The sequence below is a fragment of the Dipodomys merriami genome, unplaced genomic scaffold, assembly GCF_024711535.1.
Source record: "Dipodomys merriami isolate MVZ:Mamm:240054 unplaced genomic scaffold, mDipMer1.0.p SCAF_173, whole genome shotgun sequence".
Classification (NCBI taxonomy): Eukaryota; Metazoa; Chordata; class Mammalia; order Rodentia; family Heteromyidae; genus Dipodomys; species Dipodomys merriami.
Genome location: NW_027203082.1, coordinates 238,835 through 253,501, shown reverse-complemented (window position 1 = coordinate 253,501; position 14,667 = coordinate 238,835).

The window sequence follows — 14,667 nt, the reverse complement described above, 5'->3', positions numbered from 1 at the left end:
CAGCCGGCCCCGGCGGGGGCTGGGGGAGCCCCAGAGACACAGGAGAGACACAGGGGGCCACTTTCAGAACATCAGGTACTGGTTTGCAGAACAGCAGATCGCCAGGAACAGAGAAACCTACCAGCCGGGAGTCTCCACGAGGATCCCACCCCCACCCCTCACTCTCCACCCGAGCAGAGAGGCTCCATCCCGCCAACGACGCTTGGCATCAGCAGAGTGACAAAAGGACCTGTCGGCAGACCACCCAGCCCGCCTGATCGTGTTCGCAACGATCCAGCACTCTCCACCCGAGCAGAGAGGTTCCATACCGCCAAAGCCGCTCGGCGCGACAAAGGGTCCTGTCTGCAGACCACCCGCCCGCCCGATCACAATCGCAACAACCCGGCGGGGTCACTTGGGCCCCAGAGGTACCGAGAAGAAGCTGCCTGAGCGTGGACACTCTTGACCCAACAGCTTCGACAGAGGCAGAGACAGAAAAGAATCACACAGAGCCACCACCGCCCAACCCAGCGCGGATTGCAACAACAACTGACGACCTACACCACACAGAAACAACCAGCTCCAGGGTGAGTACCCCACAGGGGAAGTGTATCCCTCAAGGGAGACCAGAGCTGGAGGGAATCCCCAGACCCTGACCTAGACTCCCTACCCCAGCACCCGGACCACAGGACCCACTAAAACTGGGAACTGTTTGAGAGCTCCACCAGCCCGTGGAGCACACTCAGCTGGCCAGGCTAGAGCAAGAGCACCCCTGGAAGAGAGCTTAAATGCCCAAGCGAGGAACAGCGCCCCTGGGTCAAGACTACCAACAGTAGAAGAAATTTGAACTATGTCCCCCAGGCTGTATAACCTAGGTGGTATACACATCAGCACAGGCCTAATGAGTGCGCTCCAGGCTGCATAACCTAGGTGGTATACACATCAGCACAGGCCTAACGAGCGCGCTCCAGGCTGGGGCCGGAACCAGGCCCGGGGATCCAGCGCCTGAACAACACAACCAACTCCTCCCAATTGAAGTAAAAAGCTGAGCATACGCCTCAACAGAGGGGAGAAAACCAGGAAACAACACTCCCCGGGAAGCACGCCTGTGACAACAAAAGACCTGGAGGCCCAGGACAAGAGAAGCCCAAACCCCACCAAAACTCCACCCATATACCCTAGACTGGGAATTGGGCAACACAGGCTGCCAGCACCTGATAGTAAGCAGGAGCTCAGACTGTTAAGGCGGCTCAGCAATAGAGTGATAGTCTTGGATGTATGAGGCCCTGCATCTGATTCCTCAGCATCACAAAAGCAAAAAGGGTCAGAAGTGGTGCTGTGGCTCAAATGGTAGGGTGGCAGCCTTGAGCTGAAAAGCTGAGGGACAGCACCCAAACCTAGAGTTCAAGCCCACAACCAGCCCAAAACAAATAAACAAAAACACATCAGGAGCCCATAGCAGACTCCAGCATTTGGGAGAGTGCATCCAGAGCATCTGTTCTTCACAAGAGCACCCGTAGGAGCAAACACAAGCAGTCTAGGCTGCTCAACCCTTCCAAAGGCGGGAACTGCCAGCAATCTACAGCAGAGAGCTGAGAATCCTAAGTAAGTCAGAATAGCAGCTGGAAATAGGCTCCCAACAGAACCCAGATCAGGCACAGACTCTCTCTACCAATACAGAATCAGCAACCAAGCAAAGACAGACACACCAAAACAAAATTGAAGAGCAGTCTCCTGAACCTCCATGCGAAAATCACAGAGAAATATCACAAGGTTTACTACCACCCAGGACAGCAAGCTCACCTCAAAAGCCAGCAGCCACACAGGGGAGAGCCCCAGTGGGAGCAAAGCAGGAATGGAAGACAAAGGCTACTTCCAAGGGTTGCTGGAGGCAATGACTCAAGAAATAAAGCGAGAAATTGATCAGAAATTGAAAGAGCACAAGGATGAACTATCCAAAGAGATACAGGGTATCAAACAAGAGATGCATGCAAAAATAGAAGCTGCACAAACCTCAGTAAGAAGTGAGATAAACGCCAAATTAGAGGTAATGCATACCTCATTGAGAGGTGAGATCAGTACTCTGAGAACCAACATTGAATCCATAAAGGGATCCATTTCCTCCATGCAAACCACAATAGAAGCCACTGTCAACAGAGTGAACGAAATGGAAGGTCGAGTGTCAGATACAGAAGACAGAATACACCAACTGGACCAAAAAGTGACAGATATGGAAAAATTACTCAAATTAAACCAAAGGGATATTCAAGAGCAAGCAGATAATGCTAAAAAATTTAACCTTCGCATAATTGGAGTGGACGAAGGTGAGGAATTCCAGAGCAAGGGAATGCACCACCTATTTAACAATATAATCAATGAAAATTTTCCCCACCTCAAAAACGACCATCTTAACTACATCACAAAAGCTTATCGAACACCCAACAAGCAAGACCCCAGGAGAAACACTTCTAGACACATTATAGTAAAAATGATAGATCTGAATAATAAGGAAACAATCCTGCATGCAGCAAAAATGAAGAAGGAGCTATACTACAATGGGAAAAAAATAAGAATTACTGCAGATCTCTCCACACAAACAATGAATGCAAGAAAAGCCTGGGAAAGCACCATACGAGCCCTGAGAGCCAATAACTGCCAACCCAGACTGATCTACCCGGCAAAGCTAGCATTCACATTTGATGGAGAACTGAAAACTTTTAATAGCAAAGAAAAACTAAATGAATACATAAACATTAAGCCAGCATTACAAAGAATTCTAAGAGGGGGACACAACCTGAAGAAAGCAGCCAGGAACTGGGGCCTGCCCCAAACAGGCGTTACTCAAAGTCTAACTGAGCAAGCACAGGAGGAAAGGAAAAAAGAAAAACTTAGGAAAACGGAATGGCAGGGACAACAATGCATCTCTCTATACTTTCTCTTAATATAAATGGGCTGAATTCGCCAATTAAAAGAAAACGAACTGAGGACTGGATCAGAAAACAAGACCCATCCATCTGTTGCCTTCAGGAGACCCACCTCTCAGCCAAACATACAAACAAACTCAGAATGAAGGGGTGGAAAAGGATCTACCAATCAAACGCCCCCAGTAAGAAAGCAGGTGTAGCTATCCTGATATCTGACAAAATAAACTTTTCATTAAAATCAGTACAGAAAGACAAGGACGGACACTACATATTAATAAAGGGAACAATCCAAGAGGAGGATATAACCATCATCAACTTATATGCCCCAAATATTGGTGCACCCAGATATGTCAAACAAATGCTCTCAAACTTACAGAATAAAATAGATCCCAATACGATAATACTAGGAGACTTTAACACACCACTCTCACCAAAGGACAGGTCTACCAACCAGAGGATTGGCAAAGAAGCTACCGAATTAAGAGAGGCCATACTTCAAGCGGAATTAACTGACATCTACCGAGTATTTCACCCTAAAACAACACAGTACACATTCTTCTCAGCAGCTCACGGAACTTTCTCCAAAATAGACCATATCATAGTTCATGCAAGGAACTTAAGCAAATACAAAGGGATCGACATAATCCCCTGTATCCTATCTGACCACAGTGGAATCAAGCTAGCTCTCAATAACAAAGCATACCGCAGAAATTTCTCCAATACATGGAAATTGAACAGCACACTCCTTAACAATGCCTGGATAACAGAAGAGATCAGAGAAGAAATAAAGCATTTCCTACAACTCAATGAAAATGAAAACACCTCACAAAGAAACTTGTGGGACACAGCAAAAGCAGTCCTGAGGGGCAAATTTATTGCCCTCAGTGCCCACATCAAGAGAATGGAGACAGACCAAGTAAATAATCTCATGTTGCAATTAAAACAGCTAGAAAAACAGGAAAAAATGGGACCTAAAGCTACTAGAAGAAGCCAGATAACCAAATTAAAAGCAGAGATTAACCAATTAGAAAATCAGAAAACCATAACCAAAATAAACCAAACAAAAAGCTGGTTCTTTGAAAAAATAAACAAAATTGATGGCCCATTGGCTAGATTAATTAAAAAAAGAAGAGAGGAAACCCATATTAATAGGATTAGGGATGCCACGGGAAACATCACCACACGTACCCAAGATATCCAAACAATTCTAACAGACTACTTTCAAAAGCTATACTCTCTAAAGGAAGAAAATCGGGCAGAAATGGATGCATTTTTAGAGAAATACAAGTTGCCCAAACTGAGCAAAGAAGAAGTTAACCAATTAAATAAGCCAATATCCTATAATGAGATACAGGAAGCTATCAAAAGTCTTCCAACAAAAAAAAGCCCAGGACCAGATGGATTCACAGCAGAATTCTATAAGACCTTCAAACAAGAACTAATACCCATACTCCTCAAGCTCTTCAGAGAAACAGAGAAGGAAGGAGCTATCCCAAACTCATTCTACGAAGCCAATATCACACTCATCCCCAAACCAGTCAAAGACCCAACCAAAAAGGAGAATTACAGGCCAATCTCCTTGATGAACACAGATGCAAAGATCCTTAACAAGATTCTAGCTAACAGAATCCAGAAACACATAAAAATAATAATTCACTATGACCAGGTAGGCTTCATCCCAGAGACACAGGGATGGTTTAACATACGTAAGTCAATAAATGTAATCCAACATATCAACAGAGCCAAGGTCAAGAATCACATGATTATCGCTACAGATGCAGAAAAGGCCTTTGACAAAATTCAACATTCATTCATGCTAAAAGCTCTGGAGAAAATAGGAATAGAAGGAACATTTCTAAAAACAATAAAAGCCATTTATGACAGACCAATAGCCAATATTATACTTAATGGGGAAAAGCTACAACCAATTCTCCTAAAATCAGGAACAAGGCAAGGATGCCCACTGTCTCCACTCCTCTTCAATATAGTCCTAGAACCCTTAGCCAGGGCAATAAGGCAAGAAAAAGACATTAAAGGGATCCGCATAGGAAAAGAAGAAGTTAAACTATCCCTTTTTGCAGACGACATGATACTATACCTCCAAGATCCCAAAAACTCCATCCCCAAACTCTTAGAAATCATAAATCACTTTGGCAAAATAGCAGGATACAAAATAAACCCACAAAAATCAGTTGCCTTCCTATACACTGATAATGTACAGGAAGAGAGGGAAATAAAGGGAGCAACCCCATTCACAATAACCTCCCGAAAAATAAAATATTTAGGAATTAACCTAACCAAAGATGTAAAAGAACTATTTAATGAGAACTATAAAAAGTTAAAGAAAGAAATTGCAGAAGACACTAGGAAATGGAAAGACCTCCCATGCTCTTGGATAGGCCGACTTAATATAGTAAAGATGGTAATACTTCCAAAACTAATATACAAATTCAACGCAATTCCTATTAAAATCCCAATGACGTACATCTCTGAAATACAGAAAACAGTCCAAAAATTCATATGGAACAACAAAAGACCTAGAATAGCCAAAACAATTCTAGGGGATAAAGACAATATGGGAGGGCTATCCATGCCGAACTTCAAACTCTACTACAGAGCTATAATAACAAAGACAGCATGGTACTGGCACAAAAACAGACCCGAAGACCAATGGAACAGAATAGAAGATCCAGAAATAAATCCACAGGCCTACAGCCAGCTGATATTCGACAAAGGAGCCAAAGACATACAATGGAAGAAACACAGCCTCTTCAACCGCTGGTGCTGGGAAAACTGGGTAGCCACATGCAGAAAACTAAAAGTGGACCCCAGCCTATCACCATGCACCAACATCAACTCAAAATGGATTAAAGACCTTAACATTAAACCTGAATCTCTGAAACTACTGCAGGACAGAGTAGGAGAGACACTTGAACTAATAGGCACAGGAAGGAACTTCCTGAACAGAGTCCCAGGGTCACAACAAATTGGAGAGAGACTCGACAAATGGGACTACCTTAAAATAAAAAGCTTCTGCACAGATAAAGCTATCGCAACCAAGCTAGAAAGACAACCAACTAATTGGGAAAAAATATTTACCAGCAATATATCAGACAAGGGGTTAACATCCTGTATATACAGGGAACTCAAGAAACTAATCCCTCCCAAACCCAACAAACCAATTACTAAATGGGCAAGGGAACTAAAGAGGGACTTCTCAAATGAAGAAATAAAAATGGCAAAGAAACACATGAGGAAATGTTCATCATTCCTGGTGGTGAAGGAAATGCAAATAAAGACAACCCTGAGATACCACCTTACCCCAGTCAGAATGTCCCACATCCACAAATCAGCCAACAACAAATGCTGGAGGGGATGTGGAGAACGAGGAACGCTATTACACTGCTGGTGGGAATGTACACTCATACAACCACTTTGGAAAGCAGTCTGGAGGGTCCTTAGAAAGCTAAAGATTGATCTCCCTTATGACCCAGTCATACCACTTCTAGGCATCTACCCTGAACAACAGGAACCAATATACAAAGACACATGCACCTCCATGTTTATTGCAGCACTGTTCGCAATAGCTAGGATATGGAAACAACCTAGATGCCCCACCACAGATGAATGGATCCAAAAATTGTGGTATCTATACACAATGGAATATTATGCAGCCATTAGAAATGACAAAATAATGGCATTTGCAGGGAAATGGATGGAGCTAGAAGGAATCATGTTGAGCGAGGAAAGCCAAGAACGAAGAGACAAACAGTACATGGTCTCCCTGATAAGTGGATGATGAATCCAAAATGTTAGGTGATATGACAAAACTAACAGGACTTAAGAAACAAAGAACTCCCACTCATCTGGTTGAACCACTACTAAATATCCCCATGCTGCTGATCACATATATGGTATATAACATATGAGCACTGTTATATATTACAGACTGTGATAGACAATTTGCTCCAGGAAAGTTAGAATGAACTTGTGACTTTAAATGAGCATCATTATTCCACAATACTGTGAATTTCCGGAAATTAAGTAATCACTTAATCACGATCAAAAAAAAAAAAAAAAAAAAAGAACCTTGGGGAAGGGAGGGAGGGAGGGGATGGTAGGGGGAAAACAATGGAGGGGGTAACAATGTTCAAGAGGAAGTGGAAGTGTACTCATTACCTCACTCATGTAACTGTAACCCTCTGTATAGTATCTCTACAATAAAAAAATTAAAAAAAAAAAAAACAAAAAAAAAAAACAACTAAAGTAAAATTTTCTAAGTGTGGGTCAGCAATCTAGCACCTGCCTGGTAAGTGTGAAACTGAATTTAAACCACACTACTGTCAAAAGAAATCCATCATTGTAGTTTTAAAAGCATATAAAGGCAAAAATAATAGAAAGTTGAGAATCATACTTAAGAGGAATGAAAGAAATTACAGTATTAAATATTTAACTTTACTGTTCCACTCATCCTTAGTGACTTTGATAAGATACCCTGAAAATATTACAAGAAGAAATAGGAGAAACACTAGGGACAGATATAAATTGTAGTCATTAGTATGTTTTACCTCTAAATACAACATCCTGCTTATCAATATCAAGAATTCAGTATTTGCCTTTTATTTTTGGAAGTGGTGCTAGGGTTTGAATATAGAGCTTTATGCTTCCGTCCAAGTTCTCTACTACTTCAGCTATGCTTTCAGCTCTTTTTTTGTCTAGTTATTGTTGAGATAAGGTCTCTCTTTTTGCTCAGAGCAGTCCAAACTATAGTCCCCTATTCATAATTCCTCTGTAACTGGAATGTCCAATATGTGTCATCATGCCTTTTTTTCTGTTGTGGTGGAGCCTTTCAAATTTTTGCCTAAGCTGGCCTGGAACCATGATCTTTTTATCTCAGCCTCCCAAGGAGCTAGAATTATAGGCAAAAGTCCAGCTTGCTTATATTTGTATCTAGTGAAATGAACATACACAGTTAAGTGAATGTACTATTTGACAAATACTAACAAATTTATATGCCTAGAACAGTGAATTTTAATTTCTGGTTAAATTTAATCTTTGATTAATTTAAAACTGAATAAAATGACTATATTTTACTTTAAGGGCTACAAAGGCCCTCAATAGATTGTACTGGAATTCTGGATTTTCCAAAACAAAACTTTGAAGGCCACATGAAGTATAGACTACAGACCAGCATGTTCTACTCAATGATTCCTTCCATTCATTCAATAACTATGCAAGCACCAGAAAACTAGAAAATATGATCGTCCATGATAGCAAGAAAACTAAATCTTCACTATAAAATAAAAGATTTTAATAATTTAAAACATGCCATTTTCCTCAAGGAAAAGATTAAACATAACAATCACCTTTTCCTAATTAATTTATAGGCTTAAGTATATTCCAATATTGATAAAATTTACACCAGTGGGACTTTCCCTTTAAAATCTGACCATTTTGAAACTTATGACAGAAAAGTACATTAAAGAATAAGATGGCACTTCAATTCTATTAAATAAATGCATGTACTATGACACTGCATGGGATAAGTAGGCAATAATTTTGAGATTCTACACATCTTAGAGAGGAATAATGGAGTAGGATGATGCCCTGACTGAATGATATGAGAAGAAAGAACTGAAGGACAACACCAAGGTTTTGGCCTGTGCTATTACTGAAATATGGAAGACAGGGCATAGGGAAACTGGAAAGTTGGGGTAAGAAAATAGGAGTTCATGGGGCTGGGAAGTTGGCTCAGTGGTAGAGGGCTTGCCTTGCATGCCTGAGGCCCTGGGTTCGATTCCCAGCACCACATAAGCAAAAAAGCCGGAAGTGGTGCTGTGGCTCAAGTGGTAGAGCACTAGCCTTGAGCTGAAAAGCTGAGGGACAGTGCCCAGGCCCAGAGTTCAGGCCCCACGACTGGACCCCCCCTAAAAAAAAGAAAAAAAAAGAAAATAGGAGTTCAATTTTACTCATACTGTTTTAGATGCCCTTTGAATATCCATGAAGTAGGCACTGAGTATTTTGGTCTACAGTTCAGAGGAGTGATGTGGCCTATGTCCAACTAGAGTTATAAATACAAGACAAGATCATGGAGGAAGTAATTGTAAAGAAGAAAAAGCAGACAGTTCAGTGCTGAGAATACAGCAGGTGTTGCCAATTCCCTGTCATGGGAGAAGGGGAATTAAAACTGACTACAGGGAGGTAATCACCAGGCTGCCTCTAGCTATTTGCTCTTGAGGAATTTACTCAACTTAGAGCCAACTCATCCAGAGTCCTGGCCCTTAAAGGCAGCCTAAATCCAGTGGCTGGGCAAGGATGGAGTATAAGAAAAAGCTCAGCTATTTTTTCTAATTGTAGAACACTTGTAACTAGTGATATTTATTCCAAAGCACCTCACTAGACACACTATAGCTTTATTAGGGTTGTGTCACAGTTAGGTTTTCCTCTTTAATCCCATTCCTGCTTTCTCCCTCTAGCTTTCATAGGCATGGATCCCTAAGACACATCATCTTGTACCTTAACTTTCTCTGAGCATCTGCTTCCAATGATTTGGCACAAACCAGTAACAAGGCAGAGAAGGCCTTTTTTTTTTTTTTTCCGGTTGTGGGCCTTGAACTCTGGGTTTGGGCCCTGTCCCTCAGCTCTTCAGCTCAAGGCTAGCACTCTACCACAGGAGCCACAGTGCAGCTTCTAGTTTTCTGAGTGGTTTATTGGTGATAAGAGTCTCACGGACTTTCCTGCCTGGGATGGCTTTGAACAGGCATCCTCAGATCTCAGCCTTCCAAGTAGCTAGGACTACAGGTATGAGCCACCAGTGCCCAGCAGACAGAGGGCTTTAAAACAGGGAGAAATAAAGGAAAAAATTGTCAAAGGCACCATCAGAGATTTTTGAGTGACCCACAGTATCTGCTTTCATCTTTCTCCAGTTTTAAGAATGAGGTTTTTTGTTTTTGAAATAATGTCTATCAGTCTTAAAACACCCACATTTTCTTTCACATTTTAAAATGTAAGCAATACTGATAAACATTGTATATATTTTACCATGTACATGCAATACACTGTGAAGTTGTCTCTAACTAACCTGTCATGTCTCATATGTACCATTTTAAAAGTAAAGCTCTTTCTTAACAGTTTTCAAATATACACAAGTTATTACTAACTATAGTCATTATTAGGTCTTCAGAATTTATTTCTTCACCTGTGTTTGTATCTGTTACCTAATATCTCCCATCTTCTCTATTCCCCAACCAACAACTACCACTTTTATTTCTATAAATCTTTTTTCAGTTCTAGTTACAATATAAGTATGTATAGCAAATAATGTATTATTGTATGAAAGTAAGATTATGCAATGTTTATCTTCCTTATTCACTTTGCATAGTGTCCTCTAGGTTCATCCATGTGGTCACATTTAGCAAAAAGATCCTTTTCTTTTTATGCTGGTCCTGGGGCTTGAACTCAGAGCCTGGGTGCTGTGCCTTAGCCACTTTGTACTCAAGGCTAGAGCACTACCACTTGAACTACAGCACCACTTCTGGCTTTTTCTGAGGAGTCTATTGGAGATAAGAGTTCCATGGACTTTCCAGCCTGGATTGGCATCGAACGGCGATCCTCAGATCTTAGCCTACCAAGTAGCTAAGATTAAAGGCATGAGCCACTGGCACCCAACTCAAAATTTCCTTTTTAAAGGCTGAATAATATTTCTCTCCTTTCCTCTCACCACTCATACTCACTGTGGGTTTTGGTGAAATGTTTGGAGTTTTCCACATCAAAATTTTTTTTTATTTTTTATTGTGAAAATACTGTACAGAGGGGTTACAATCACATGGGCAAGATAGTGAGTACATTTCTTATCAAGCATTGTAGCCTCCTCCTTTGTTTCCCCTTCCCATCCCTTCCCAGCCTCCCCCCACCCCCCCCCACCGAATCCTCCCCCTTACCCCCCCACCAAAGTTGTAAAGTTCGTTTTCAACATGACAGCTTGTACTTCTCATTGTTGCAATGGTTCCACCTATATCCTTATTTAAACTACTTGTTTTTCCCCTTCCCCTCCACAAATTATACCGACATCAAATACAGTGAAAGCAGGGGTTATACTGTGGGGGAGGGACATACAAAGCAACAAAGAAATAATCTTATAAATGCATTAGAAACACATGCATGAAAAAAAAACATTTAAATACATATCTTAGGGTTCATTTTCCTAACATCACCTTATCTGACCTTTTCCGCTTGACTCATACATATACTAGATATTGCAAATAAGGGAAACCATGGGACCTATGTTTCTTTGGGCCTGGCTTACTTCACTTAATATAATTTTTTCCAAGCCTTTCCATTTCCTAACAAATGGGGCAATGTCATTCTTTCTGATGGAGGCATAGAATTCCATTGTGTATATATACCACATTTTCTTGATCCATTCATCTACTGAGGGGCATCTGGGTTGGTTCCATATCTTAGCTATCTATGGTAAATAATGCTGCAATAAACATAGTTGTGCTGGTAGCTTTAGTGTGGTCTTGTTTGTAAACATTTGGGTAAATGCCCAAAAGTGGGATTGCTGGGTCATAGGGGAGCTCTATGTGAAGTCTTTTGAGGAACCTCCATACTGCTTTCCAAAGTGGTTGAACAAGTTTACACTCCCACCAACAATGAAGTAAGGGTCCCTTCTGTCCACATCCCCTCCAGCATTTGTTGTTATTAGAGTTCTTGATTTTTGCCATTCTAACTGGGGTGAGGTGGTATCTCAATGTTGTTTTGATTTGCATTTCTTTTATGGCTAGGGATCCACATCAAATTTTTAAGTTCATGTCATCCACAGACAGAGAGTACTGCACATCTTCCCCATTTTGGATGTTTTTCTTACACATATTTATGAGCTATGATTTTCAGTACTGTGCTAGTGGATATGGCACAGTGAAACTTGTTTATTTCCTGATCCTAGAGCAAAAGCTCTTCAGCTTGTCTGTGTTAAGTACAATGTTCACTGTGGGGTTGTTGAGAGTTTTAATTGTGAAAGGATGCTAAATTTTGTAAGGTATCTGAGGTCATCATATGGTATGGGTTTTGTTTGTTTGCCGTACTGGGGCTTGAACTCAAGACCTACTACTTGCTAGGCCAGGACTGTGCTACTTGAGCCACTCTGCCAACCACTTTTTGTATTGATTATATTCAATAAGGTCTCATTTTGTGCTCAGGCCAGCACCCCCAGTGCTGCTGGGATAACAGGTACGAGCCACTGCACAGCCTTTGTACTGCCCCTGTAGCTGGGATGATACACGTGAGCTACCAGGCTCAGTCATTGATTGAGATAAAGTCTAGTGAACTGATTTGCACACACTTCCTTTGAACCATGATCTCCTGATCTGTGCCTCCTAAGAATTTAGGATTATAGGCTTGAGCCATCATACCAGGCAATCACAATTTGTGTACTTCATCCTCTTAATGTGTTGTATCACATTTATTGCTATGCATATTTTGAATCTTCCTTGAATCTAGGGATAAATCAATCTCACTTGACTATTATCCTTTTATTATGTTGTTGAATTCAGTTTGCTGTTTGGTGAGGAAATTTTTATTATTTATTTATTTATTGCTATTACTGGGAATTGAACAGGGATTGGGCACTTTTCTTTCTTTTTTTTTTTTTTGTCAGTATTGTGGCCTGAACTCTGGGCCTGGGCACTGTCCCTCAGCTCTTCAGCTCAAGGCTAGAGCTCTACCACTTGAGCCACAGCGCCACTTCTGGCCTTTTCTACTTATGTGGTGTTGAGGAATTGAACCCAGGGTCTTATGCATGAAAGGCAAGCACTCTACCACTGAGCCACCTTCCAAGTCCTGAGCACTATTCTTTAGCTTGTTCTTTGCTCAAAGTTTGTGCTCTATCAGTTGAGCCACACCTCTACTCCTGGCTTTTGCTGACTAATTAGAGATAAAGTATTAAGCCTGGCTTTGAACTATGATCGTCAGATCTCAGCGTCTTGAGTAGTTGGGATTATAAGCATGAGCCACTAGCTATGTTAAGTATTTTTGCCTCTAACTGCCAACCACCTCCTTATCCCTGCCTCCCAAGTAGCTAGGATTATAGGATTGAGCCACCATGCACAGTCAGATTTTCCATTTCTTTATGACTCAGTACTTCTTGACTTGTTTTCCTGCTAGGTGCTGGTGGCTCATGCCTGTAATCCTAGCTACTCAAGAGATTGAAAAAAGTTTTGGTACATGTAGCTATTGTGTTAACTCAGCTTAAAAATATTCATACCATTAAATATTTATCATTTCTTTTTGAAAACTCAAAATTCTCAAGATACATAATACATTATCATGCTCTACAGCTATTTTGTGTCTGTAATATGAACATAGGAACTTCCCTCTCACTGAATTTAGTTCCCACTAAAGTTAATCTCTCACTCCTACTTCACTGAATCTTAGTACTTTGGGATCAACTATTCCCCAGCCCAGCCTCTCCCATACTCTGCTCAGTCTCCAGCAACCATCACTCAACCCTGAACCTCTTGAGATTAGCTTTTTTAGCTTCTACATATGAGATGACTCCGTTTTAAAGTGTTATATACTTCTAAGAATCTGTTCATTTCTTCCATTGTTATCCAATTCGTTGGTAATTATTCATTCTGGCCTCTTATTTCCATGGTAGCAGTGTAATATCTCTTCTTTCATTTCTGATTTTATTGAATCTGCTCATTTTTTCCATCTTTTTCAAAAACCATGTCTAGCTGGGCGCTGGTGGCTCACGCCTGTAATCCTAGCTACTCAGGAGGCTGAGATCTGAGGATCGCGGTTCAAAGCCAGCCCGGGCAGGGGAGACCGTGAGACTCCTATCTCCAATAAACCACCAGAAAACCGGAAGTGGCGCTGTAGCTCAAGTGGTAGAGCGCTCGCCTTGAGCTGAAGAGCTGAGGGACAGCGCCCAGGCCCAGAGTTCAAGCCCCACGGCCGACAAAAAAAAAAAAAAAAAAAAAAAAAAAAAAAAAAAAAAAACCATGTCTAATGTCACCGATCTTTTCTACTGTTCCTCTAGTTCCTACTTCGTGTATTTCTACTTTGGTCTTTGCCATTTCATTTGTTGGGGATTGTTCTCCTTTTCTAGCTTATGAAGGTACAAAGTTCAGTTATTTATTGACTTAGTAATGATTTTGCTTCATCACATATTTTTTCCTCTTTTTCACTGTCTCTGTGTGTGGATCTGTTTTCTCCTCTCTCTCTCTCTCTCTCTCTCTCTCTCTCTCTCTCTCTCTCTCTCTCTCTCTCTCTCTCTCTCTCTCTCTCTCTCTCTCTCTCTCTGTCTCTCTCTCAGCTAAGCATTGAATCAGAGCCTTGTGCAAACTAAGTCTATATTCTATTACCAGCCCCTGAAAATATAATTTGGTTTCTTTTTGACCAACTGTTTGTTGTTCTGGGGTATGTTATTTAGTTTTCATACATTTATGGCTTTCCAGGTTTCATTTTATCACCCGATTTGTATGTTCTTGCTTTTGTGATTGGAAAAGTTACTTGGTGATTTTAAGCTTAAATATGTTCACAGTAGTCTAATGTACTAACTATTCTGAAGAATTTTCCCTGAAGTTAAAAGGAACTTTTATTCTACTATAATGTTCATTTTTTTTCTTGTATGCATGTGTGTTGCAGGGGCATGCCCTGGGTTGGTATGTAGATATAGGCTGCCAGAATACTGCTGAATTTAGGACTATAGTGATCCCTCACCTACAGCAGGAGTTACATTCCAGAGACCCCTGCAACTGGT